The 23,585-nt window shown below is 39.6% G+C and overlaps 1 protein-coding gene across 4 annotated transcripts in view; it reads right to left on the bottom strand.

Annotated features, from left to right (window-relative positions):
* TMEM178A (transmembrane protein 178A) overlaps nucleotides 1–23,585 on the bottom strand; it is an 80,312-nt gene that overhangs the window by 25,353 nt on the left and 31,374 nt on the right. Inside the window, exon 1 of one of the 4 annotated variants that reach the window (XM_078149482.1) lies at nucleotides 16,777–16,876. The exons of the other annotated variants lie outside the window; for them this stretch is intronic. The gene's annotated coding sequence lies outside the window, so the exon portion shown is untranslated. Of the gene's footprint in view, nucleotides 1–16,776; nucleotides 16,877–23,585 lie in introns of those variants that run through there. 4 annotated transcript variants of the gene reach the window in all.

Below are 23,585 nucleotides of genomic sequence, written 5' to 3'. Positions count from 1 at the left end.
TTCTTTAAAAATGCTTTACTGGTTGTCCCTCCTAGGCCTTTTGATACATTCCTCTTAATTGAAACAACTGCTTCAGAGGTTTATTTCCTTTATGGAAATGAAGACTAGATCACAATGAATTGGCTAACTACTGTATATGGAGATAAGGAAAAGAAGGCTCAGTACTGTTAATTTACAAAAATGAAGGTGGGGAGAGAGGCTTAGGCTCTAAAATGCTTTTTTTCCTCCCCTACTTGCTATTATTGTTGGTTGTCTTGTCCTACATACTTCACTAGAAACATTTGTCCGACAGGTGTAAACCCGTGGTCAGTTTAAGTCTTAAAAGATGTGTCTGACAAACAGTTCACCCACTTGTGTAGAATAAGGCTACAGAAATAAGGCAAAGGACCTAAAATCTGGTTATATTTATTTTCTAAAGATTCATTTTTCTCTTAACCTACTTTTCTGATTAAGCTTTCATCAATGATACAATGAATTGGTTCAAATCTCATTTCCCTTAACCACTCCTGCCCCATCCTCAGGTGTTAAAGCCCCCAGTTTCTCCAGTCAGGTAACTAAAAGGTTATTTAAGAAGATGAAGATGGATAGAGCTCCGGCCTTGCAGTCAGGAGGACCTGAGTTCAAATCCGGACTCAAACACTTACTAGCTACATGAAGATGGAGGTGGAAAAGCAGTTGGCCAAGTGGCAGAAATGATGGTTGAAGTTTTGGGGGTTTTTTCCCTATTCTTTTGGAATTTCCACTTCTTTCATACTCCTCCCAATTACTTTCTATCTATTTGTAGGTATATCTATACATTTGCTTACTGTAGCCTGATACATGTGTATATGTTGTCTCCCCCAACAGAATTCAAGCTCTCTGAAGGCAGGGACTGCTTTCTTTTTTTCTGTGCATCTGGGGATACAAGTACACAAGCTGCAGCCCTTCTGACACCCATTTCTACAAGCAAACTTCATGTCTTTTTCAAGGCAAATTGTTATATTTGTTGTCTATCTTTTGGTGCAGTAGGAGCTGTGGGTGGAGGAGGGCTAGTCCACACCCACACACTGAACCCACAATCCCCCATCTTCTGCCATGGCCAGGGTCCTCAATCCATACCTAGGCTTGTGACTCACAGAGGCCTCCCTTTTGTAGCCTCAGGGCCCTGTGGGAACTAAGTCACAGGCTGAGCATCAGTCTGAGGCTGAGGTTGCACCCACTATTTATTGCAGTATTTATGTATTTCTTAAACATTTAACATGTATAAAACTACGCTACCACTTTTAATAGGTTACTTGTTTTATATCACTGAAGAAGTTTTTGAGTATTGTGCCCCCGACCTCATTTTCCCCATAAGACCTATGGTTTTTATTTGAGTGATTTTGCTAGCATGATTATTTTTCAGAATGTATATGTTGGGTTATAGCAGTGCATTACAAAATGAATGAATGAATGAATGAATGAATGAATGAATGAATGAATGATGAACGAAAAGGGTGTTTGAGAAGACATCAGCAGAAGGGAAGCCAAAGAGTTATGTGGTGGACCAATTTAGAATCTTATATTTAAAACTGGAAGGTATTTCAGAAGCCTTCTAGTTTAATAGTCTCATTTTATAGATATGGAAACAGAAGTTGAGTGACTTGTCAATGGTCAATATAGCTAATATGTGAATGAGGCAGACTTCGAACCCAACCTTTCTGATTCCAAGTCTGGCATTCTATCCATTACGTCATCATTATTGGACTCACAAACTGATTGCAGTATACCTTAAAGTTGAGATTGACCTATTCCTCAATGGTTAGCATCTTACTGCACAAGGATGTCTGTATTTCGGGAAGTCTATGGACATAACTACCAGAGTTCAAATCCATCCTCAGACACTGTGTGACCCTAGGCAAGTCACTTAGCCTCTGTTTGCCTCAGTTTCTTCATCTGTACAAATAGGATAATAATACCTCCCAGAACTGTTGTGAGGATCAAATGATATATCTGCAATGCGTTTAGCACAGTACCTGGCATGTAGTAAGCACTACATAAATTTTATTGTTATGTCCAGTTCTTTGTGACTCCATTTGGGATTTTCTGGGCAAAGATGCTGGAGTGGTTTGCCATTTCCTTCTCCAGTTCATTTTACAGATGAAGAAACTGAGGCAAACAGGATTAAGTGACTTGACCTGGATCACACAGCTACTAAGTGTCTGAGGACAGATTTGAACTTAGATCTTCCTGACTCCAGGCCCCACACTGTATCCACTGTGCCACCTAGCTGCCCCAATAATAACAAGTATTATCACTTATATTTGTAGAGTGGCTTAATGATGAAATAGCTCATCTGACAATGATATTAAACAGTATAAGGCCAAGAATTAAACTGAGTGTCAATGTACTGGAAACTCTTTAAAAGTTAAAACCAATCCACTAATCAATACATTGGAGATATGGTTATTTGACCAGCTGCATTTGCTGCTTAACCATATTAATATCCAGCCCATATTTGACCTAATAACCTTTCACACAGTAGATAATTAATTGGTTGAACTGATTTGATGGAATCTCCTCTGCAGTCTTATTCTGAAGTCTCATTGAGGCACCTAGGGCTATGCCATTGGAATGCAAGTTCTGACAGGTTTTCCCAAGCTGAAAGAGCTTTCAGAATAGGTCCAGGGACAAGTCATGTCTGCCATCTGAGACGTAGGGAAATTTAGAAAAGCTCACTACCAGCAGGGTGGCCACTAGATGATCAATTTTCTTTAACTTCAGCAACTTATGAATTTGTTTGCCAAGGTAGAGAGGGGCTATTTATGCATCAGTGGAAAGGATGGGGGTGGGGGGAGGCAGAGCCAAGGTGGCGGAGTAAAAGCAGTGACTTGCTTGAGTTCTCCCCGAAACCGCTCTAAATACCTGTAAAAAAAATGGCTCTAAACAAATTCTAGAGCAGCAGAACCCATAAAAAGACAAAGTGAAACAAATTTCCAGCCCAAGACAACCTGTATGATTGGTTGGAAAGATCTGTTGTGCTGGGCTGGGAGAGGAGCGTAGGTCAGCATGGGCCCTGCAGGGGAAAAACCAGGCCTCAGGGGACTGAGTCATGGGCAACTGTGGCAGTTTCCAAACTTCTCAACCCACAAACACCAAAGGCAACTTAGAAGATAAGTAGGAAAAGTCTGTGATGGCAGTGAGAGAGGAGTCCTGGCACAGCCTCGGGACGGTGGCTGCTTCCAGAACTTCCAGCCTACAGACTGAGGGGGAATTGAGTGACTGATCAGAGGGGGATTGCAGGGATTTCTTTGTTGGTACAGGATTCTCTTGCTTTACCTGTGCTTGGATCTGGGTCACAGTCTGGGTGGTGATCCTGGGGCAAGGAGGACTGCTGGCATGGTGGAGCTTGTGGTGGCAGTACAGAAAGAAGCCTCCTCACAGTTCCAGGGCAGAAAAGAGTGCTTGTGGTTACTCATAGACCAGAGCACAGGCCAGGAAAGGAAGAAACAACTCACCCTTGATCATAGCACCTTGGAAGAACTGAAAACTTACAGGTCTCTAGAAGTATCTCTGAAAGCATCTATACAAAAGCTTGAGACAGTACACCCTCCACATTGGAAGCAGACTCCTACCTTAACAAAGACTTAAAAATTCAAGTAATTGGCTGAGATCAAGAGCAAACTGCACAAAAAAAAGTCAGACCATAGAATCTTTCTTTGGTGACAAAGAAGATCAAAACAGACAACCAGAAGAAGACAACTAAGTCAAAGTTCCTACATCCAAAGCCTCCAAGAAAAATATGAATCGGTCCCAGGCCATGAAAGAGCTCAAAAAGGATTTTAAAAGCAAATAAGAGAAGTAGAAGAAAAACTTGGAAGAGAAATGAGAGTGGTGCAAGAAAATCATGAAAAATAAGTCAACAGCTTGCTAAAGGAGACCCAAAAAATACTGAAGAAAATTACATCTTAAAAAATAGACTAACCCAAATAGCAAAAGAGGTCCAAAAAGCCAATTAGGAAAGGATCCCATTTATTAACATTACTGATCTTTTGCAATATCCACAAACTAGGAATTTCATGTACCTGTCAATGTGACATCATCCAAGTTGTCCCATGGGGACTACTTAAGTGATAAAAGCTTGGGACTTGAGGGATAAGCCACCATTTGTGTCTAGTTTCAATGACAGTGTGAGATGGAAGGACTATACAATGTCCTGAACCTGAAGTCAAGGTCCTGAATGAAAACCCTTGCTCTGCTACTTACTATCTGTATGACCTTGGACAAGTGACTTAAGCCCCCTACATTTAGGTTTTCTCATCCATGAAATGAGGGGCATAGACTAGGTCTCTAAGGTCTCCTCCAGCTCTATATTTATGATCCTATCATTGCTTCCCTTCATTTTAACCTTCTCTTGTTACGGCCAGTTTGAACCCAGAAGTTCTGACTTGAAAGCCCAACATGATAGTTGAAAGTCACCCTGTATCCATCATTCCACATCTCCTTATCCTTATCATTGTACATTCATAGTGAACTTTTCTCTCCTAACTTCCAATAAAGCTGGGAAGATGACAGTAAGAGTGGCAGGGTCAGCTGGGTAGTACAGTGGACAGAGCACTGGTCCTGGAGTCAGGAGGAGCTGAGTTCAAATCTGGCCTCAGATACTTACTAGCTGTGTGACCCTGGGCAAGTCACTTAATCTCTAATTGTCTCAACAACAACAACAACAACAACAACAACAAAAGAGTGATTGAGGTATAAAGATCCTGGAATAAAGATTATCAGGGCCCATTTAGTCCAACTCTCCATCCCCCCATTTTACAGATGAGGGAACTGAGGCCTGGGGAAGTTAAATGATTTGCCCAAGATCAATAAAGCAATAAACATCAGAAAAAGGATTTGGAGCCAGCTGTGCTCTGCTGCACAGGTGGGTTAAATGTAACTTCTAAAGGTATGTCAGCTGTTGGAAAACACAATGGTCAGGCATTTAGTAAGAGATCAGAACCCAGGAGGATCATGGTAATAAAGGGCAGCCCCTTATTACATCATCCTACTCCCCAAATCAGTAGGAAGATTCTTATTACAGCATGCACACCCTAACCCTGGTGCACCTGGAACCTTATAAATCAGAAATGCTTGTTTCATTTCTTAAGTTTGGAATCAAATCAAATAAAAAAATAATAAAAAGTCATTCCATCTGAAAACATTCAATTATATTTCTCCATCTCAGCCACCAATGGAAAGCCAATGTTGCATGCATTAACATTCTTAATACTTCTCCTTGGAGACTGGGGTGGGGATGGGGGAGGAAAGAGAAGAGGTGAGAATTCTAGGCGCCTTGTATTTAACTAACACCCCACAAGCATGAGCCTGGGCCTAGATGTAATTGACAAACTTTCTTCTGTTTTCACATGTAATGCTCATTTGTGTCTATATGCTAGATATCCAAATTGTCCCCAAAGCTGACTACTTGTAGAAGCCAACACACTTGAGATTTTAGTAGCTAAAACTACACAAAAACTGGCAACCAGAGAACCCTCTAAGATGGACCAGTCATAGAATCTCAGAGCTCAAAGGAGCCTTAGAAATCATCTAGGTCAGATAAGGGAGAATCAGAAAAAAATGGAATTCAATTAACCAACTTTCTATAAACCAGAAAATGTAAATTACTTAGGAAAGAAGTCATTGGATTAAAAAAAAAACCGCTGGGCAGACTTGAACACAGTCTGGCAGATAAGGAGCCTGAGAGCAGGGGTGGAGAACCTGTGGACTTGAGGCCACATATGGCCTTCTAGATCCTTGAGTGGGGCCTTTTATTAAGGGGATTTGCTCTGTGAAGGTTGGATACTTGAGGACCTAGAGGGCCTCATGTGGCCTTGAGGCTGCAGGTTCCCCATCCCTGGGTTAGAGCAACACCTTAAGCCATATTCCACAGCACATTCTAAAAATGTGCAAGACTTTAATATTAAAGACATACTATTAAAAAAAATGAGAAGAGAAGCAAATCCTATACCTCTCACAGCTATGAGTAGGAGATATATTTTAACCCAATGAGATCATGATCTCTTCTGCACAAAGTTAATGTACCTAAAAATGGAAATGGTGGAATGGGAAAAAAATATTTGTATCAAATTTCTCTGACAAGGGTGTGGTATTCAAGCTATATAAATAATTAACATACAGACATATAGAAATATAAACACATATGTTTTTCTATACCTATCACATATGTATATATATGAATTAAAGTCATTCTCCAATAGATAAGTAGTCCAAGTATATAAACACAAAGTTCTCAAAAGCACTGCTAACTATTAACAACTATATGAAAGAGTTCTCCAAATCACTAGTGATAAGAGTAATGCAAATCTATCTCCCCAAATTTCATCTTCATTATGTACAGAAAGATTTGGGTAATTGAGTACAAATATTTAAATAAGTCAATAACATCTGGAGATATTGGCTTACAATATCCATTCTCCTGCAGCTGCCTTTAGTTAGTAGATCTATAAGTAAGTATCCCAAGTTCTGAACAAAGCTGGCACATGGACCGGAGAATTACTAAAGCAAATTAAAGAAGTAATTTCTCAGGATTTAAAATAATTATGCAATGTGAATTCAACATGAAGAGTGTATATATTAAGTGTAATCAAAGTAGAAACCATGAACTCAGAAGACTGCCAAGAGGTTGGCTATTGGCCAGAACAGCCAGATAAAACCTTCTGGCTTCTAGTATATCAAAGAAAGAGAGAAGAGAGGAAGGGAGGGAGAGAGAGAGAGAGAGAGAGAGAGAGAGAGAGAGAGAGAGAGAGAGAGAGAGAGAGAGATCTCAAAGTAATCTTGGAAGAAGGACAAAATATTGTACTGACCTCAAACTGAACCAAACCAATTCATTCCATTCTTGGAAAGATAATAGGTCTTATGAACGGACAGGGCTTAAGGCAGGAAACCACTGGACTTTTGGTAAATTTCAGATGGAAAGCACCAAAAACAACAGACAATAATTTGATTGACTTCCATGGAGTGGGAAATTGTTGAGTGGATAGATATTCCCTCTGCCCCCACCCACACGCATGAAAGAAATAAGAATTAAAATAAAATGAAAGAAGTTGAGATCTTGTACTTTTGCTGATGGCTCAACATTTGCATTAGAAGGGCACTTTCCCAAAAAAAAAAATAATGATTTTAGCTAGATTAGAAACAGTGAGAAGTTCCTTAGTATAGAGGTTTTTCTCATTCTCTGAACCCAGAGTTGAATCTTAATAATCAAACACCCAATGTCTCCTTATCCTTCTTTTCTTTTCAACACTGTCAGCCAAGTTCCCTGACTCCAGGGGTTCCAAAGTCTCTTGACTACACTGCTGCTCCAGTAGCCCTCTGCTCCTAGATGATGGTCTTGCCTTCCTTCTAAGTCAAAGGAACCCTATCTCCACCTGAAACACAAAGTTAGCCACTTCTTCCATTCCCCTTAGAAGGCATGGGTCCTCCAAGGCTCTGGGCCTTCCTCCAAGAAGGCATTAATAGTCCTGGCTCCTATTCCCTACTTCCCTTATATACTTGTTTCATTCAACTTTCTTGCTATGGTTAATAATAATTTACTATTCTCACATCTTGGGCAATTTTCTTTCAAACTTTTAGAGTCTGAATTTTGATCATCCAAGAAAGTTCCTCATATTTGTGACATTTTTTTTCTTTGAGATTAACTCCCCCACCTCCCACATCCCACCCCCATTCTGTTCTTTTTTGCCTAACATAGAATTTTTGTGGTACAAGTTACAATAAGCAATGTATGCCAATATACTCTCCAATGTTTGAAAAGAGGAGCTAGATTCTCTGGTTCGAGGTATATCTTCAGTTTCTCTGAAGGAATGCTGTCTCAAAAAAAAAAAGTAGTGTTCAAAGTGTACAGACAAAAATAATGGAACATTTTATCTTGAAAGGAAAGGTTAATCTGCTGACCCTGAACTATCCTTTATAAAGGAACCTTTCCCCAGGCCCTGTGAGGACCACAAACTTGCCTGTGAAGCTAAACTAACTGTAATTAGGGAAACCTCTTCAGGATGGCGTAAAAGGGCTCATGGGAGGCTAGAATTTGATAGCAAATAAATTAAAATGGAATTAAAGATAAGGCAAATTCAAAGGCTTTGGGCTACAGAAAAATAATTTAAGGTAAGACCTATACTGGTTTTTAACAAACTTTTACAATTTCTACACATTTAAATTTAAATCAAACATGTTTCCACATGTTTAGATTTCACATGTCCTTTATTTTCCCAACAAGGAAGGACTCAGATTCTGACTTGTTTTCTGGATACTTATAATAATTAATATAATAATGCATAATAAATATATAAATAATATAAGTAAATATATAATAACATATATATTGACACATAATAAATATAACACATGATAAAAGTAAAATATTTTGTATCAACTAACAAATGATTATCCTTCCACACAGAGGGACAAAGATTCATGTATGTGCTAATTGTTCCCTGCTGTAGAGTCCCAAAGCTGCTCCCATAAGCAGAGCCTTGTGACAGCTGAAGAGTAAGTATTTGGGTGCTTAAGAGGCCAAAGAATCATCTCAACCTGTTACCAGAACATTTCACCTTCTTTTAATTGTTGCTATGCTGGAGCTATTGCACTCGGTACATAAATGCTTCCATTGAAAGACCAATTTAATTAACACCTCTAATTCTTTGTCTAGGCATTTTACAACTGCATTTACACACTGCAGGGAGTAGGTTCACCAGATAATCTAAACATGATTTGGGCATGTTCAACATCTCAGCATAGAACCTCAGCCTTAGCCTGTGTGTGAGCAAATTGACAAATGCACACAGAGATAATTTCTATAAAAGAATTTAGCCTCAGGCAACTCTATAAGGCGATGAGTTATGACTATAAGTTAAAAGTTATAAATTGATTATAATCTGCCACATTGGAAGAAATTTGACCTAATTCTATTGCCCTCCTCCCCTTTTATGATTCTTTGAACATGATGAACAAATAAATATTGACCGTCATGTGCCTTCCCCTGAAAAAAAAATCCTAGCTTTTTATTTATTATTTATTAGTTGCTCACTATTTGCAATACATTATAGGCAATAAGCAGCAAGATGGCAGAATGAATAAATCTGTGTTGGACTTGGAATCAGAAAAACAAATTCAAATCCTGTCTCAAACACTTAGAGCTGTGTGACTCAGGAAGAGTCACTTAATCACTCCTTACCAAGTCTAACCCCATTCTATCCTGGGTCCTCCAACAGAGCGCTCCATCTGTCATCTCCCCTCTCATTTATTTTCAGTCTCTCCTTCTCTGCTGGTTCCTTCCCTACTGCCTACACACATGCTCATGTCCCCCTATCCTGAAAAAACCTTCCCTTGATTATTCCATCCCTGCTAACTATTGCCCTATATTTCTTCTGTCCTTTGTGGCTAAACTCCTCAAAAAGGCCATCTATAATAGATGCCTCCATGTTCTCTCCACTCATTCTCCTAACTTCTCACAATCCAGCTTTGAACATCATCATTCCACCAAAACTATTCTCTCCAAAGTTACTACTGATCTCTTAGTTGCTAAATCTAGTGGCCTTTTCTCAATCCTCCTTCTCCTTGACCTCTCTGCAGCCTTTGACACAGTTGATCACTCTCTCCTCTGTTATAATTTCTTCTCTCTAAGTTTTTAGGACATCATTCTCTCCTGGTTTCCTCCTACTTATCTGACCCTTTCTTCTTCTATCTTTCTTCTCTGTCTCCTTGGCTGGATCCTTCTCAAAATCAGGCTCTTTAATTGTAGGTGTCCCTCAGGGTTTTGTCCTGGGCCATCTTCTCTTCTCCTTCTATACTACTTCCCTTGGGGTATGGGGTAGTATATGGAGTGTTAAGGGAGGGCTAGCACTTCTGGTGTGAGGACTTGCAGAATCCTTTTCAGGGCTGCTCATCCACCTTTGGTGTCCAACTTTCTCACCTATGACACCAAGAAGCTGTAGCATCCATAGCAACCACACCATGGTAAATAAATTATCTCAGCAGATGGACTAAACGAAGTTAAGGGTAACTAACAGGCTTCAAATTCATTGATGAGTTGGCGGGATGTCAGGGTCAGGGGGAGAGGGAGGAGAAGGGGGTCTACCCCAGGCATGCAAAGGCTTCTCCAGTGGAATGGATGAATGAGAACAATTTGTTCCAATAGCCACAAAGGCAGCTGAAGCAGGCACTATGAAACACTTAGAGCTTGGTCAGACATGGAAGATGCCCAAGTCATCCACTGTTTACTGGGCCATCACCAGTCATCCTGACTTTTGTCTTACTGCTAGACTTCAGTGACTCTGGATGAGAGTGAGGCTGACTACTTTGTGCAACTCTGCCTCACTTAAATCCAATTCACACACAAGTCAAGAAATCACCCCATGATGCCATTGGTCCTCTTCAAAAATGAAGGATAAACAATAACTTCACTTAGTGATCTCATCAGCTGCCATGGATTTAATTACCATCTCTATGCCAAAGATTCTCAAATCTAAACCTCCAATCCCACATTTCCACTTGGCTTTCAGACATCTTAAACTAAATGTAAAGTAAACATCTTAAACTCAGTATGTCCAAAAAAGAACTTATTTCCCCCAAGTCTTCCCCTACTCCTCCTACCTTCCCTATTGCTGTAGAAGGCAACCCCATTCTCCCAGTTCCTCAGGCTCACAATTTAGCAGCCTTCCTGGGTTCCTCATTATCTCTCATCCCCATATCCAAGCTGTTGCCAAGACCTGTTGATTTAAGCCTTTACAACATCTCCCCAATGTGCCCCCTTCTCTCCTCTGACACTATCACCACTCTCCTGAAGGTCCTCATCACCTCACACCTGGATTATTGAAATAGACTGCTGATTGGTCTGCCTGCCTCATGTCTCTCCCCACTCTAACACATCTTCCATTCAGCCACTAGAGGATTTCACTAATCATCTAATCATGTCACCCACCCTATTCAATAAACTTCAGGTGTTCCTTATTACTTCCAGAATCAAACATAAAATGCTCTGCTTGGCATTCAAAGCCCTTTATAACCTACCCTTCTCCTACATTCCCAGGCTTCTTACACTTTACCCCCCAAAATGTGCTTGTCTGGTCTCCTGGGCTGTTCCATTTACAAGACACTCCCATCTCTCTGCTCCATGTATTTTCTCTAGCTGCCTGCCATGCCTGGAACATTCTTCCCCTCTATCCAACTACTGGCCTCTTTGGTTTCCCCCTTTTTACAGGAAGCCTTCTCCAACCTCTCAAGTTCAGCACCTTCCCTTTTTAATTGTTTCTTGTTTATCCTACATATAGTTTGCTTTGTATAGATTTGTTTGCATCTTGTCTCATCCATTAGCTTGTAAGCTCTTTGAGGGCAGAGACTGTCTTTTGCCTCTTTTTGTATCTCCAGTGCTTAGCACAATGCCTGGAACACAGCAGGCAGTTAATAAATGTTTATTGATTGATTAATAATAGCACCTCACAGGGCTGTTTTGGGATAACATACATATGTCCTTTGAAAATCTTACAGTGCTATATAAATATTAACCATTATTGTTGTGCCAGGTACTAAGGAAAGACAAAGATAAATAAGCCACAGTCCTTGCCTTCAAGGAGGTCAAAATCTAATAGATTACAGCATGAAGCAAACCATATGGTTCTGTTAAATTAATGTAACCATTTTTATTTCTCTGATGAACCTAAATGGCTTTTAAGATTAATCCAAAAAGTAAATATGGGCATCATCATTTACTCAAGCAGGAAAATAAAATATACCAAAGCTAAATGTTTCATTTCACATGATGCAAAGAACCAGGAGCAAATACAGAAAGAAACTATACAGATGAGCTATGAGATCAGTTCAAATCCTTATTTGTTTCATTTTTTGAAGTCAGAAAGGCCAACTGCTAAGAAACGGTCAGTGCTAGACTGGTTGCACATAAGCCAATCATTAAGATAATCAAAATAACCCAAAGCAACCCAGCTGATTACATGATGAGCCCAAATTAATTCAAAAACCACCAATCCAAAGTCATATCTAAGCAAAAGCTCTCTGTGAATCTATATGACTCAAAAGACACTCATTCTTAGCTAGTCCACAGTCCTTTGTTCATTTAGGGCAATCATCAAAGAGTTGAGGAGAAACAAGCATTCCATGGACTGGTGGGAAAACAAGCCACCTTTCTATTAGACCCTGGCACATTCATTCAGAACCACCTGGCTCCATTAAAAGAGGCAAGGGCCGAGCGGCAGAACCGTACTAACTCCCCCTTTGCTGGAGCCAAGGGCTTCAGTCTTACATATGCAATGCCAGCAACAAGATTCTTCAGTCTCTCGTTCCTAACCAACTTTGGCATAACCCACACCCCCCCCCATAGTTGTGAAATCAGATTTTTTTTCCCTTTATACTCTTCTTTAAAAAGAAATTCTTCATTATCAGAGAAAAATCTTCATCATAACCATCAGCTACTTCTCTTCATGACCCAGGTCACTCTACATTTAGAAGGCACATGGTCCGGCACATCCCATCCTTCAGATGGATATTCCAAGCCTGATTGCATTTTTCAGGTTAGTCTTTTTCCTTCCTAGTATGCCAAGAAAATTTAGCAAAATGAGGCCTGCTGTGAGACATGGGCAGTTATTTTAATTAATGATATTTATTTTAAATTGCCTTATTCATTAAAATATAATAATTAACTCTTCTAAAAAAAATCTTATACAAAACCTGAATACAATCTATAATCAGACCTCTAGCTTCCTTCAGGAGAAAACTGGCATTTGTAGTTGTTCTTACCCACCCCCACCCCTCCTTCCTCCTTTTTTCTTCCCTCTATCTGTAAATTTGCCAAGGGTACTTATTTTGTTGTGGCTGCCACCCTTTCAGATCCTGGAGTTCCAACTCTCAGCCCACATATGGCAATTCTAGAAAACGAGCACAGGTATCTACCCTATCATCCAACTATCACAATAAATATTTTTTATTTGATAATTTTATGTAAATATGTTTTTAACATATGCCTTTTTCCTTTTTTTCTTTCTAGAGATTTCATTTTTTATGTAATGTGTTTTCATACTTGTAAAATGCTTTACAAATATTATCTAATCCTGAAAACAACCCTGGAAGGTAAATGTTATTATCCCCATTTTACAGATGAAGAAATTGAAGCACAGGTGAAGTGACTTACCCAGGGTCACACAGCTAGGAAGTATCTGAGGAAGGATTTGAACTCAGGTCTTCTTGACTCTAGGTCCAGTGCTCTATCTACAATGTCACCTAGCTGTCTATATGATAGAGTCTGGCCCACAGGTTCCCCATCCCTGGTTTGGCCTACAGTAGAGAATGAACTATATTGAACCAAATCATTTATTTTTGTAATTCTAGAAAAAATACTCAACCAATCAACAAGCATTTACAATGTGCCTAGTATTGGAGTTCACATTGTACTAGGGCAAATAAACATGTTCACGTAAAGACAAAACTATGCAAAATAGGCTTGAGGTAGTGGGGAAGGGATACTGGTATCTGGGGAAACTGATGAAGGCTTTATGTAGAAGGTGGAGCTTGAGCTGAGGCCTAGGAAAACTCAGGATTCCAAGCTATAGAAGGGAGGAAGGAGTGTATTACAGGTAAGGAAAACACATGATTTTTTTTTTTTAACATTGCCTCCATTTCATGAAAGAGCATTGTCAGCTGTACTGAAAAAGTAAGGTGGGGCTGTGGAAAAAGAAAGATTACTAAAAATTGCCACGTTTGCTGATTTCCCAAGCATAAATTGGTGGAGATCAATAGTCAGTGTCACAATTTGTGCTGAAATAGACTAGATTTATTTTGGTAGCTAATGAAGTGATATTATTTCCTTGTAAATACAGAGAGAATGAGTATGCCATTTACCTTTTCTTAATCAATTGAAGGGAGCCATGAGGATCAATAAAATCGAAATCAACTGTAAGCTCAGACTTCAGTCACTGACCTCCATAGCATACTTTATTCAACATATGGGGGGTGCGTGAGAAGCTATTTTTGTGAAGAATATCTCATAAAACAAAGACTCTGAATAGGATGACTATGTGGGATACCTCGAAAATGAGATTTTGCTCTTCTCTTCTGGCCAACTTCTATGTACTATATAATATTAATAACCTATATAATATAAATAATATAACATATACACATGTATATGATAAATATGATTCACAAACACACATACATATACCCCTTAGTATAAAATCTAAATCCTTGAATACTCTGTAAAGTTTTTATGAAATCTCTCACTCCATGTTCTTTTGTCTTTTATTTATTTATTTGTTTGTTTGCTTTTTGGTGAGGCAATGGGGTTAAGTGACTTGCCCAGGGTCACACAGCTAAGTAAGTGTCAAGTGCTTGAGGTTCGATTTGAACTCAGGTCCTCCAGGCTCCAAGGCTGGAGCTCTATCTACTGTACCACTTAGCTACCTCTGTCTTTTTTTTTTTTAAAGAAGACTGATCACTATCTTTAGCACACTTTGAAAATAATAAAAATCATGATAGCTAGTATTTAGATATCACTTTAAAGCTTGGGAAGCACTTTCCACATTTTATCTCATTTGATACAACAGCACGTGAGGTGAGTGTTATTATTAGCATCCTTATTTTACAGATGAGGAAATTAAAGCTGAGGGAAATTAAGTGACTTCTCTAGGGACACACAGCTAGCATTAAAGGCAGGATTTGAACTTAGGTCTTCTTGACTCCAACTTCAACACTGTGTCTATTAATGCTGCATCAAAAAGTGCCAATGTTGTTACATCTTACACAGAAACAGCATGGCTTAGTGCAAGATATCAAACACATGTACTCTGAGGCCCCAACACTCTTTATTGTGGCCTGAATCAGATTAAAATGTAATTGAGAAATATTTAAGAAAATGAATAAAAATATAATAGAACATAGATAATGGTAGTATGTGGTTTTCTAAGGGAATATATGGCCATCAAGGATCATTATATATAGTTTGGTGGCCCCTGTTTCTATGAGTTTGATTGACACCACTGGCTTAGGGTGCTGGGTGTGGAGTCAGGAATGTCTGAGATCAAATCCTGTGTCTCACATTAACTAGCTGTGTGAACTCAGACAAACCATTTAACTTCTCTGGATCTCAGTGTCCTCATCTGTAAAGTAGAATTAATAACACCCACCATACCTATCTCATGGGGTTATTGTTAACTCACAAGAGATAATGCATGTAAAAGCCTTTGTAAATTTTAGGAAACTGTGTAACTGTCAATTACGCATATCTTCTGGCCCTTTCAGCTCCATTCTCCCATTGGTGAGTTCCATCCAGAACTGCCATTTTGAGGAAGTACATCCATCTTTCATTTCTCTCTCAGCTCTGTTTCTGACTCTCTGGACTTTGTTCCATGCCCCAGTGTGAGGGCTTTCTTCCCCCACTTTTCAGATCCCTTTTTACAGGTTGATTTTCCCCATATATATCCCCCATAAGGATATATGAGAAGCCTATCTAGAAGAGGGGATTCTTAACCTGTGGTCCACTAACTTTTTCCTTTTTAATAATTTTATAACTGTATTTCCATATAATTGATTTCTTTTGTAATACTAGGTATTTTGTTTTGTGCATTTAAAAATATCATTGAAAAGAATTCCATAGACTTCACTGGACTGCCAAAGGAGTCTATTACACACACACAAAATGTCAGAACTCCTGATCTGGAACATAGCCCCAAAGCTAGAAATACACATTTCAAAATTCACTAAGTAATATATATGCATATATGTATGTATCTAAGTACATGTGTGTGAAGTCAATGTAATTTACTTATAAGAGTAAAGGTTAAAGTCAAAGGTCCTCTGGCCTTTGAGGTTTGTTCACTTGTTCACTGTAATTTTGGCCAATTTAATTATCATTTTCCAATCCACAGCAGATTAGAAGTAAAAGGAGAGTTGGGAAGGTATAGGTAGGCCAGCACAATGGGCTCAGTAAGAAGTGACACCTGACAGCCTTATTCATAGTGAAGGGAATTAGAGGAGAGGGGCTGGGAAGAGTCGGGGCTGGGGAAAGAAGTATTTTAAAAATACCAACAATAGGAGAACTCAAAAGAAATAGAAGTCTGGAACCATTTAGTATAGGAGCAAAAACCTGCACATATATTAGTAGTCTCTGAAGACACTACAAAATATTCATAATGATATAACTGTGAGTCATCAAAAAAGATTAAAATTTGTTGTGCTCTGTTAAACAAGACCTGGAAGTAGATAATATGTTTCAGAAATATTTCCATATACTATGGTTGAAAATTTTTTTTAAAGTCAATAAGAATTCACTAAACACTTCAATGTGCCAAGCACTGTGCTAAACACTGGGGAAACAAATACAAGCAAAAAGAAAAACAGTTACATTCTAATGGGGGAAACCAACACATAAAAAGGGAGCTGAAAAGTTGGGGGGGGGGAGAGAAGGGAAAGCCCGCATACTAGGACATGACACAAAGTCCAGAGAGTCAGAAGTAGAGCTGAGACAGAAATGAAGGAAGGCTTTTTGAGCCCTTCCTCAAAATGGCAGTTCTAGGAAGAAATGGGAGAAAGGAGGTAAAAGTGCCAAGAGATCTTCCAGGGTTAAAAGGCAGCTGACGTATAGTGGAAAAATTTGGAGAGTCAGAACCTTGGGCACTGAAAGAGTTAAGCTTCAGTAATTTGGAAAACTCACTTATGGGTAACCCTGATGATGAATGAAATATTGCTATGATCATTATTCTCCTGATAAAAGTAAATCATGATCACCAGCAGCTCCAACATACTCCTCACCTAAAGTCCATTTGTCATTTTCTTTTTTCCCAAATTTCTCTGATCTCCTTTGGAAGAGAGTTGCAACGTAACTTCAAGGTGGATCCATGAGCGGCTGCATCTCCCTGGGCTGTGTGGGAGCTTTATTTCTCACCACGTGGAGTAGGAGCCCAGCCTACTATTTCTATTCCTAGCAAAGGAAAAAAATCCCCCTGGATGATTAAAATATTTTCATTAAGAAATTCTTTTCTAAGAAATATATTTCCAAATCAAGTGACTTAAGTTGAGAGTTCATGTGCCTCATTATCTAATAACATCTTCTTTTTCTCCTTTGCCCTGTCTTTCCACCTCCCCACTCATCTGTTTTATTCTAGTTCAGTGAAGTAGCTGAGTATTTCACAGGCAGGTTTCCTTTCCTTCTCTTGGGCTTATCCTTTGAACAAAATCTTATTTTTCAAACAACCAAAGAGCTGATATTAAGGACCAAGCTGGGAGTTGTGGTTGGGGATGAGGGATAGGTGGGTAGAACTCATTTTGTTAAACCAAGCTATTCTGACATTTCCTTGATGTCAGAATATAAGCTCCAAACTTGGAACTCGTGCCCTGGTTATGGCGATGTGAGCCTAAATACTGACAGGAATGATTCCAGTCTTGGTGTCCTTAGGTGTTATCACTGTTTGAGTGAATGGATTTGAGTAAAGGCATCTAGAGCTTCCATCCTTCACAGGAAGCTGATCAACAGATCTACATAATCATTGGGGTATGTGACTTAAAAGGTTACCTCCTGGAGGCCCTTTCATATGCATAAAGGAGTAAATGAGGGGTCAAGAAAATTCATTTCGTGTTCAGAGTCTTTGAATAAAGCTTTCAGCAAAATAAGCTATTGTGCTGGTTACAGTATGTGGCAAGCCAATGAGAAATATCATTGAACAAAAAGAAGAGGCTGAAATGAATAATTGGAATTCATCGTGTGAGTTAAATGTGAATGAACAAATAAAAGTGCTAGGTATTTAACACAGTTGCTCATTAAATTCAGAAAGCACCTTTTTATTTACCTAGGACAAAAGGTTCCAGTAATGGATGTTGTGGATTTCATTGTGCGTGGGCATGGATTATGTATATAAGTGGTTCTCCTGATGCCAAAAGAGAATAAATCTATCATTTTTTTTTTAGATCAGTCTCCATGTAAACATAGAAGGTGCTTTTTTTTTCTCATCAAGGTCTTTTCAAGGTATGGGACAGAGAATTGAGAACAAGCAAGGCAAAACCAGAAAGGAAGGGAATAAAAGAGGCATATTTCAAAGCACACTGGTTCTGTTGTCATGGGAGGAGGACATGGGTCCAAATCTTGGCCGTGCTATTGAGTACCCTTGTGACCTTAGGAAAGCCAATTCTCAGCACCTCAGGTTCCTCATCCATAAAACGAAAGGGTTGAGCTAGATGATCTCTGAGGCCTCTTTCTAGCTCTAAATCTATGATTTAGGCAAAAATCTGACCTTTAGTATATGTCGTCCGAAAGTATGTTCTATTTATTCTCCACATTATAGAAGTTGGCAGAGAAAACCTAAACATTTGAATGACAAAGTCTCTCTACCTGGTAGGGACATAAAGTGGCTGATGGCTTAGAAAGCTTCTGGACTCTAGTTCTCCTTATGGCAAATGTTTCACATCAGTTCAACTTCTCTGGAAAATAGTGATAACAAGAGCCAATGACTTCGCAATTATCACTTTCCACTTTTCAGCAACAATAACTTCTTTAAATATAATGTAAGTGCAATCATCCTGTGATCTCTAGTCTTTGTTCTGAGCGATTTGACCTTTCTTCCAACAAGTCAATGGTCTAGCTGCAAAGGTTCCAGAGTGACTCCCCTATCGGCAACAACTCACTTACTATTCTTGATATTGTCAGTTTCAGTTTTTGAGATGTTCTGTGCTCACCATGTACAGTGCCTTCTGACTCTTCACTTTAATAAAGAATGCATTGTATACAGACCCAAAGCTTCTGGGTAAACTACAAGCCTTTGGCTATTTTAAGACCAAACAGGATTTCCAACACTTGTGCCCAATTTCACAGCAAAGTATGTGTCAGTATGTATAACCTATATCAGATTGCTTAAAGTCTTAGGGAAGGAGGATAGGAGAGAAGGAAGGCTAGAACTTGGAACTCAAATTTTAAAAAAATAATAAATGTTCAAAATTGTTTTTACATGTAATTGAGGAAAAAGTAAAATGTTTTAAAATGTGTGCATCAACTTGGTGTGTGGGATCTTGTCAAGTTCTTTATAGAGTTTGTCTATTTCATCTTCCGGGATAGATCTTGGTTCTCAAGCTACGACTATCTTCCTGATGGTGTTTTGACTTGAACTCCTCATGAGCACTGCAACTACAGATGACTGTCTCATGACAGATTCTTTGCTGCCTTTAACACATGAGGAAACTACATTCATCAGCTCCATCATTTGCCCCTCTGAGAAGAACCTATTAGCTATTGTTCCATTTAACTCTGGCTTCTTGGTCTTCTGTTTTAATTGATCAAGAAAATGTTGAGATGGATGTGGCCCCCGATATTACAGTTGTGGACGGACTTGTAGATTGTTAGACAAGGATCTCATATTTGGGATACTTATATTTAATGTAATGTTTGTAAATGTAAAAACTGTGCTGTTCTTAGCTCCATCTGTGTCCTTTACTGCCACACGTCCAGCATTACTGTAGGAGCAGAGGGACTTCAAAAGGCTAAGGGCCATTTCATATTTTTATCCACAGGAGTCTTACTTCAATGTCTTAATGCTGCTGCTGCTGCTAATTAGCATTTATATAGCACTTTAAACTTTGCAAAGGACTTTACACATGTCTCATTTGATCCTCACAATAATCCCGGGAAGCAGGTGCCATTATTACCCCCATTTTACAGATAAGGAAACAAAAGCAGACAGAGGTTAAATGACTTGCTTAGGGCCACACAACTAGTAAGTGTCAGGCTAGCCCAGGGATGGGGAATCTGCAGTCTGGAAGCCACATGTGGCCCTCTAGGTCCTTAAGTGCAGCCCTTTGACTGAATCCAAACTTCACAGAACAAATCCCCTTAATAAAATGATCTGTTCTGTAAAACTTGGACTCAGTTAAAAGACCCTACCTGAGGACCTAGAAAGCCACATGTGGCCTTGGGGCCACGGGTTCCCCCACCCTAGGCTAGATCTGCATCCTCAAAGGCTTTAACACAAAAGCATAAGCTTAGGCAAGTTCTGCTACCATGGAAAAGTCTTCTGTTATGGTCTCAGTGACAAATTGACTGCTATCTGAAGATGAGCCTAGCTCAGTACACAGAGGTCCATCACCAGCAGCTTGGCCATTAGATAATGAATTCTTTGGCTGGCACCATCCTGGCAATACATTTTTTAAATGATTAATTTAACATGGAAAAAGATAAAAGTCCTATCCTTAGGTTTAAAATTCAACTGCACAAGCATGGGATGGGAAAGCCAAGGCTAGACAATCATTCAGTGGAAGCATAATAATATATGGGACAACAGCATGACATGCCAGCCAAAATGAAAGAAGTTATTTTATCCTAGGCTTCATTAATGGAGACAGAAGAGCCAGTTGTTGTTGGTTAGTTATGGGATCCTTACTTTAGGAAGTATATCAAGACGGGGGCTAGAATGGCAAATGACCCTGAGATCACACCAGATGACCATCAGTTGAAAGAACTTGGCTACTCAGCCTAGAGAAGAGGGACATGAAACCTAAGCATTTCCTCTGAACCTGTTAAATTTGCCCTCTAAATATCTAGGGTGCATGTCAGACCATGCCTGCCTTTTCTCTCATCTTAACAAACTAAGATATAAGGGCCGATTTCCCATCATTTCTATCTCTGCTACTATTTCCCCCTGTAGCAACAAAGCACCCTGAGGGAAAGACCCAAGGCAGCTTGTACCAGGAAAATCAAACCACCATCATCACCTCAACCACCATCTCCCTGAGATCTGGATGGAGATAACTCTGGACTCTGAAGCCAAGAGCCTAGGCAGGAGTGGGGAACCTGCAGCTTCAAGGCCACATGTGGCCTTCTAGGTCCTTGGGTGTGGCCTTTTGACTGAGTCCAAGTTTTACAGAATAAATCCTTTTATTAAGAGGAGTTGTCCTGTGAAGTTTGGATTCAGTCAAATGGCTACACTTGAGGACCTAGAGGGCCACATGTGGCCTTGAGGCTGCAGGTTCCCTACCCCTTGAGGGGAACAGCAATGCTGTCCAGAGCATTAGTCCTGATTTGCTTTTAGCACAACTTCTGCATACATAATTTGGGGAAATAACTCCTACAGAAAAGGGACCAGACATCCTCACCAACTACTGACCAACTGTCACTTATGAGGCAGACAAGACAATCTAGCTGAAGCAGTGAGGCACTTTGTTTTGTTTTATTTTTAGGCACTGGGGTTAAGTGACTTGCCCAGGGTCACACAGCTAGTAAGTGTCAAGTGTCTGGTCTGAGGCTGGATTTGAATTCAGGTCCTCCTGACTCCAGGGCCAGTGCTCTATCCACTGCACCACCTAACTGCCCCTAGTGAGGCACTTTGAAGTAGAGACAGGAGACAGCTTGTGCCAGGTGAGTCAACCCACCATCATCACCCTGATCACCAACTCCCATTGAACCCTGATGGAGACAGCTCAAGACCCTGACCCAAGGGCTCTGGGAATAACAGTGCCTTCCAAACCACCAGTTCTGTTTCCAGCCCAGGCCCTGTCCCATCACTAAGGGGAGAAATTACTTTGGAAAATGGATCCACATTCCTTACCACTCCCACCACTGACTGCTGATCAGCTGACAGCAGTGGGCCAGTAAGCTGAAGAACGCTAGGAGTGGCAGCATCCTCTAGACCCCTGGTCCTGCTTCCAGACAAGTTCTTACAGCCATCATCCTGAGAAGCAATCCCCATGGCTATGTGGCCTAGCAACTGCAACTGTGAGTCCTGAAGCCACAGCTACTGAAGACCCAGACGAGAAAGTTCTTGCCACCAAAGCCCTTGCAGTGAAATGTCAAGGAAACAAAATGGCTCAACATCAGGAACTGATGCAACTTTGTCAGTGAAAACCATATTGAATTTATTGTATTTGTTGTTATTGTTAAGTCATTTTTAAGTTGTGTTCAACTCTTCATGACCCCATTTGGGGTTTTCTTGGCAAGGATACTGGAGTGGTTTGCCATTTCCTTCTGAAACTCATTTTACAGATGAGGAAACTGAGGTAACATGGTTACGTGATCTCCCCAGGGTCACACAGCTAGTGAGTACCTGAGGTCAGATTTGAACTCAAGTCTTCCTGACTCCAGGCCTGGCACTCTATTCACTGCACCATGTAGCTACCCATAAAGATCACAATTACCATTGGTTTTTCCACTGCACCCTAAAGATCACAAAATCTTTGATCTAAAACCTCTGTATGTTGTCTCCCCTTTAGAATGTGAGTTCCTTGGGGAGCAAGGACTACCTCCCTTTTCTATCTGTATCTCAGCTCTTATTCCAGTGCTTCACTAAGTGCTTAATAAATGCTTTTCATTCATTCCCTATTAGTGAAAAACAGACAAAATAGTTTCCCTTGCATTGCTTCTTTCACCCTTTTGAGGATGAAATTATTAAGGAAAGTCAAGAAATGATTAGCTTTTCTTCTTTGGGCAGAGAGAAAGAAAGCTCTAGCAGATGTCTGGATAATTGAAGTCTTCTGTCACTAGCATATCACAGCTTCCGTCACAGTTTAAGATTTTGTAAACTCTGGTGCCTGTTCCTATAAATGCATGTATGACCTATCATCAATTACTCTCTTAACTCATCTAAGAAGAAAAGATTGTCGAACCACAGAACAAAATCCATCAACCCAAATAACAATCATTGTCCCTGCTGAACAGACTTCCTCCAACCATTTCTGAAGTACTTACTTCTTCATTGATAACCTCAGGAAACCTGTACTAAAAAGGCAATAAGTAATAAGAAAACACACCACAGTTAAAAAGGCAAACAAAAACAAGTCAATGCATCACTCAACTCAAGAAAAAAAATGCCCTCCAGCTATGGTTGTTCTGAACTTTTACTGCTCCTAGGGAAAATTGACTTTATTGCATATTTACATTTTGCTGAGTTAATTAAGCTGATATTCTCTTGGCATTCTTTATATTATCCCCAACAACTGTGAATCATTCCCTAAAATAAATTAACATTTCAGTACATTAGAAAAGCTTTCATCTACCTAGATAGTTGGCTCTGATGAGCCATGGAAAACCAGATTTCCTCCCCAACTATCAGGTTTTTGCAGTTATAATTATAAAAATAACTGACATTTCCATTGTGCTTGAAGGTTTACAAAGTACTTTGTAATGCATTACTTCATTGATATGAAGGAGGGAGGGGTAAAGAAGAGAACAAGCATTTATTAAGCACCTACTATGTGCCAGGCATTGTGCTACATGCTCAAAACATCATCTCATTTGATGAAAGCCGTTAGACTGCCCAGGGACAAGTCTGGAACCAAATACTGGTTCTTTATTGCCATGGAGACTATTCTTGGATTTCTCATAATAATTAATTCTTTCTTATCTGTTCTGCTTCCCTCTAGAAGAAAGTATGCAATTTCATTTGCTACATTTTATTAAAATATGAATATTTTGTTTCAGGGAGAAACTTGAGGTCATTAAAATAACTTTGCAATTGACCAAAGGCAATCCAGCCCTTTTATTTTAGGGAACAGAAATTATAAAAAGAAATATATGGGTGGAATTTGGCCAGCTAACAAATATTCCTTGATCACCTACTTCATGCATGGAGCTACGCTTGGTTCTG

The sequence above is a fragment of the Phascolarctos cinereus genome, unplaced genomic scaffold, assembly GCF_003287225.1.
Source record: "Phascolarctos cinereus isolate Bilbo 61053 unplaced genomic scaffold, phaCin_HiC Scaffold_2;HRSCAF=192, whole genome shotgun sequence".
NCBI lineage: Eukaryota > Metazoa > Chordata > Mammalia > Diprotodontia > Phascolarctidae > Phascolarctos > Phascolarctos cinereus.
This window is presented reverse-complemented; position numbering and strand designations above follow the sequence as displayed.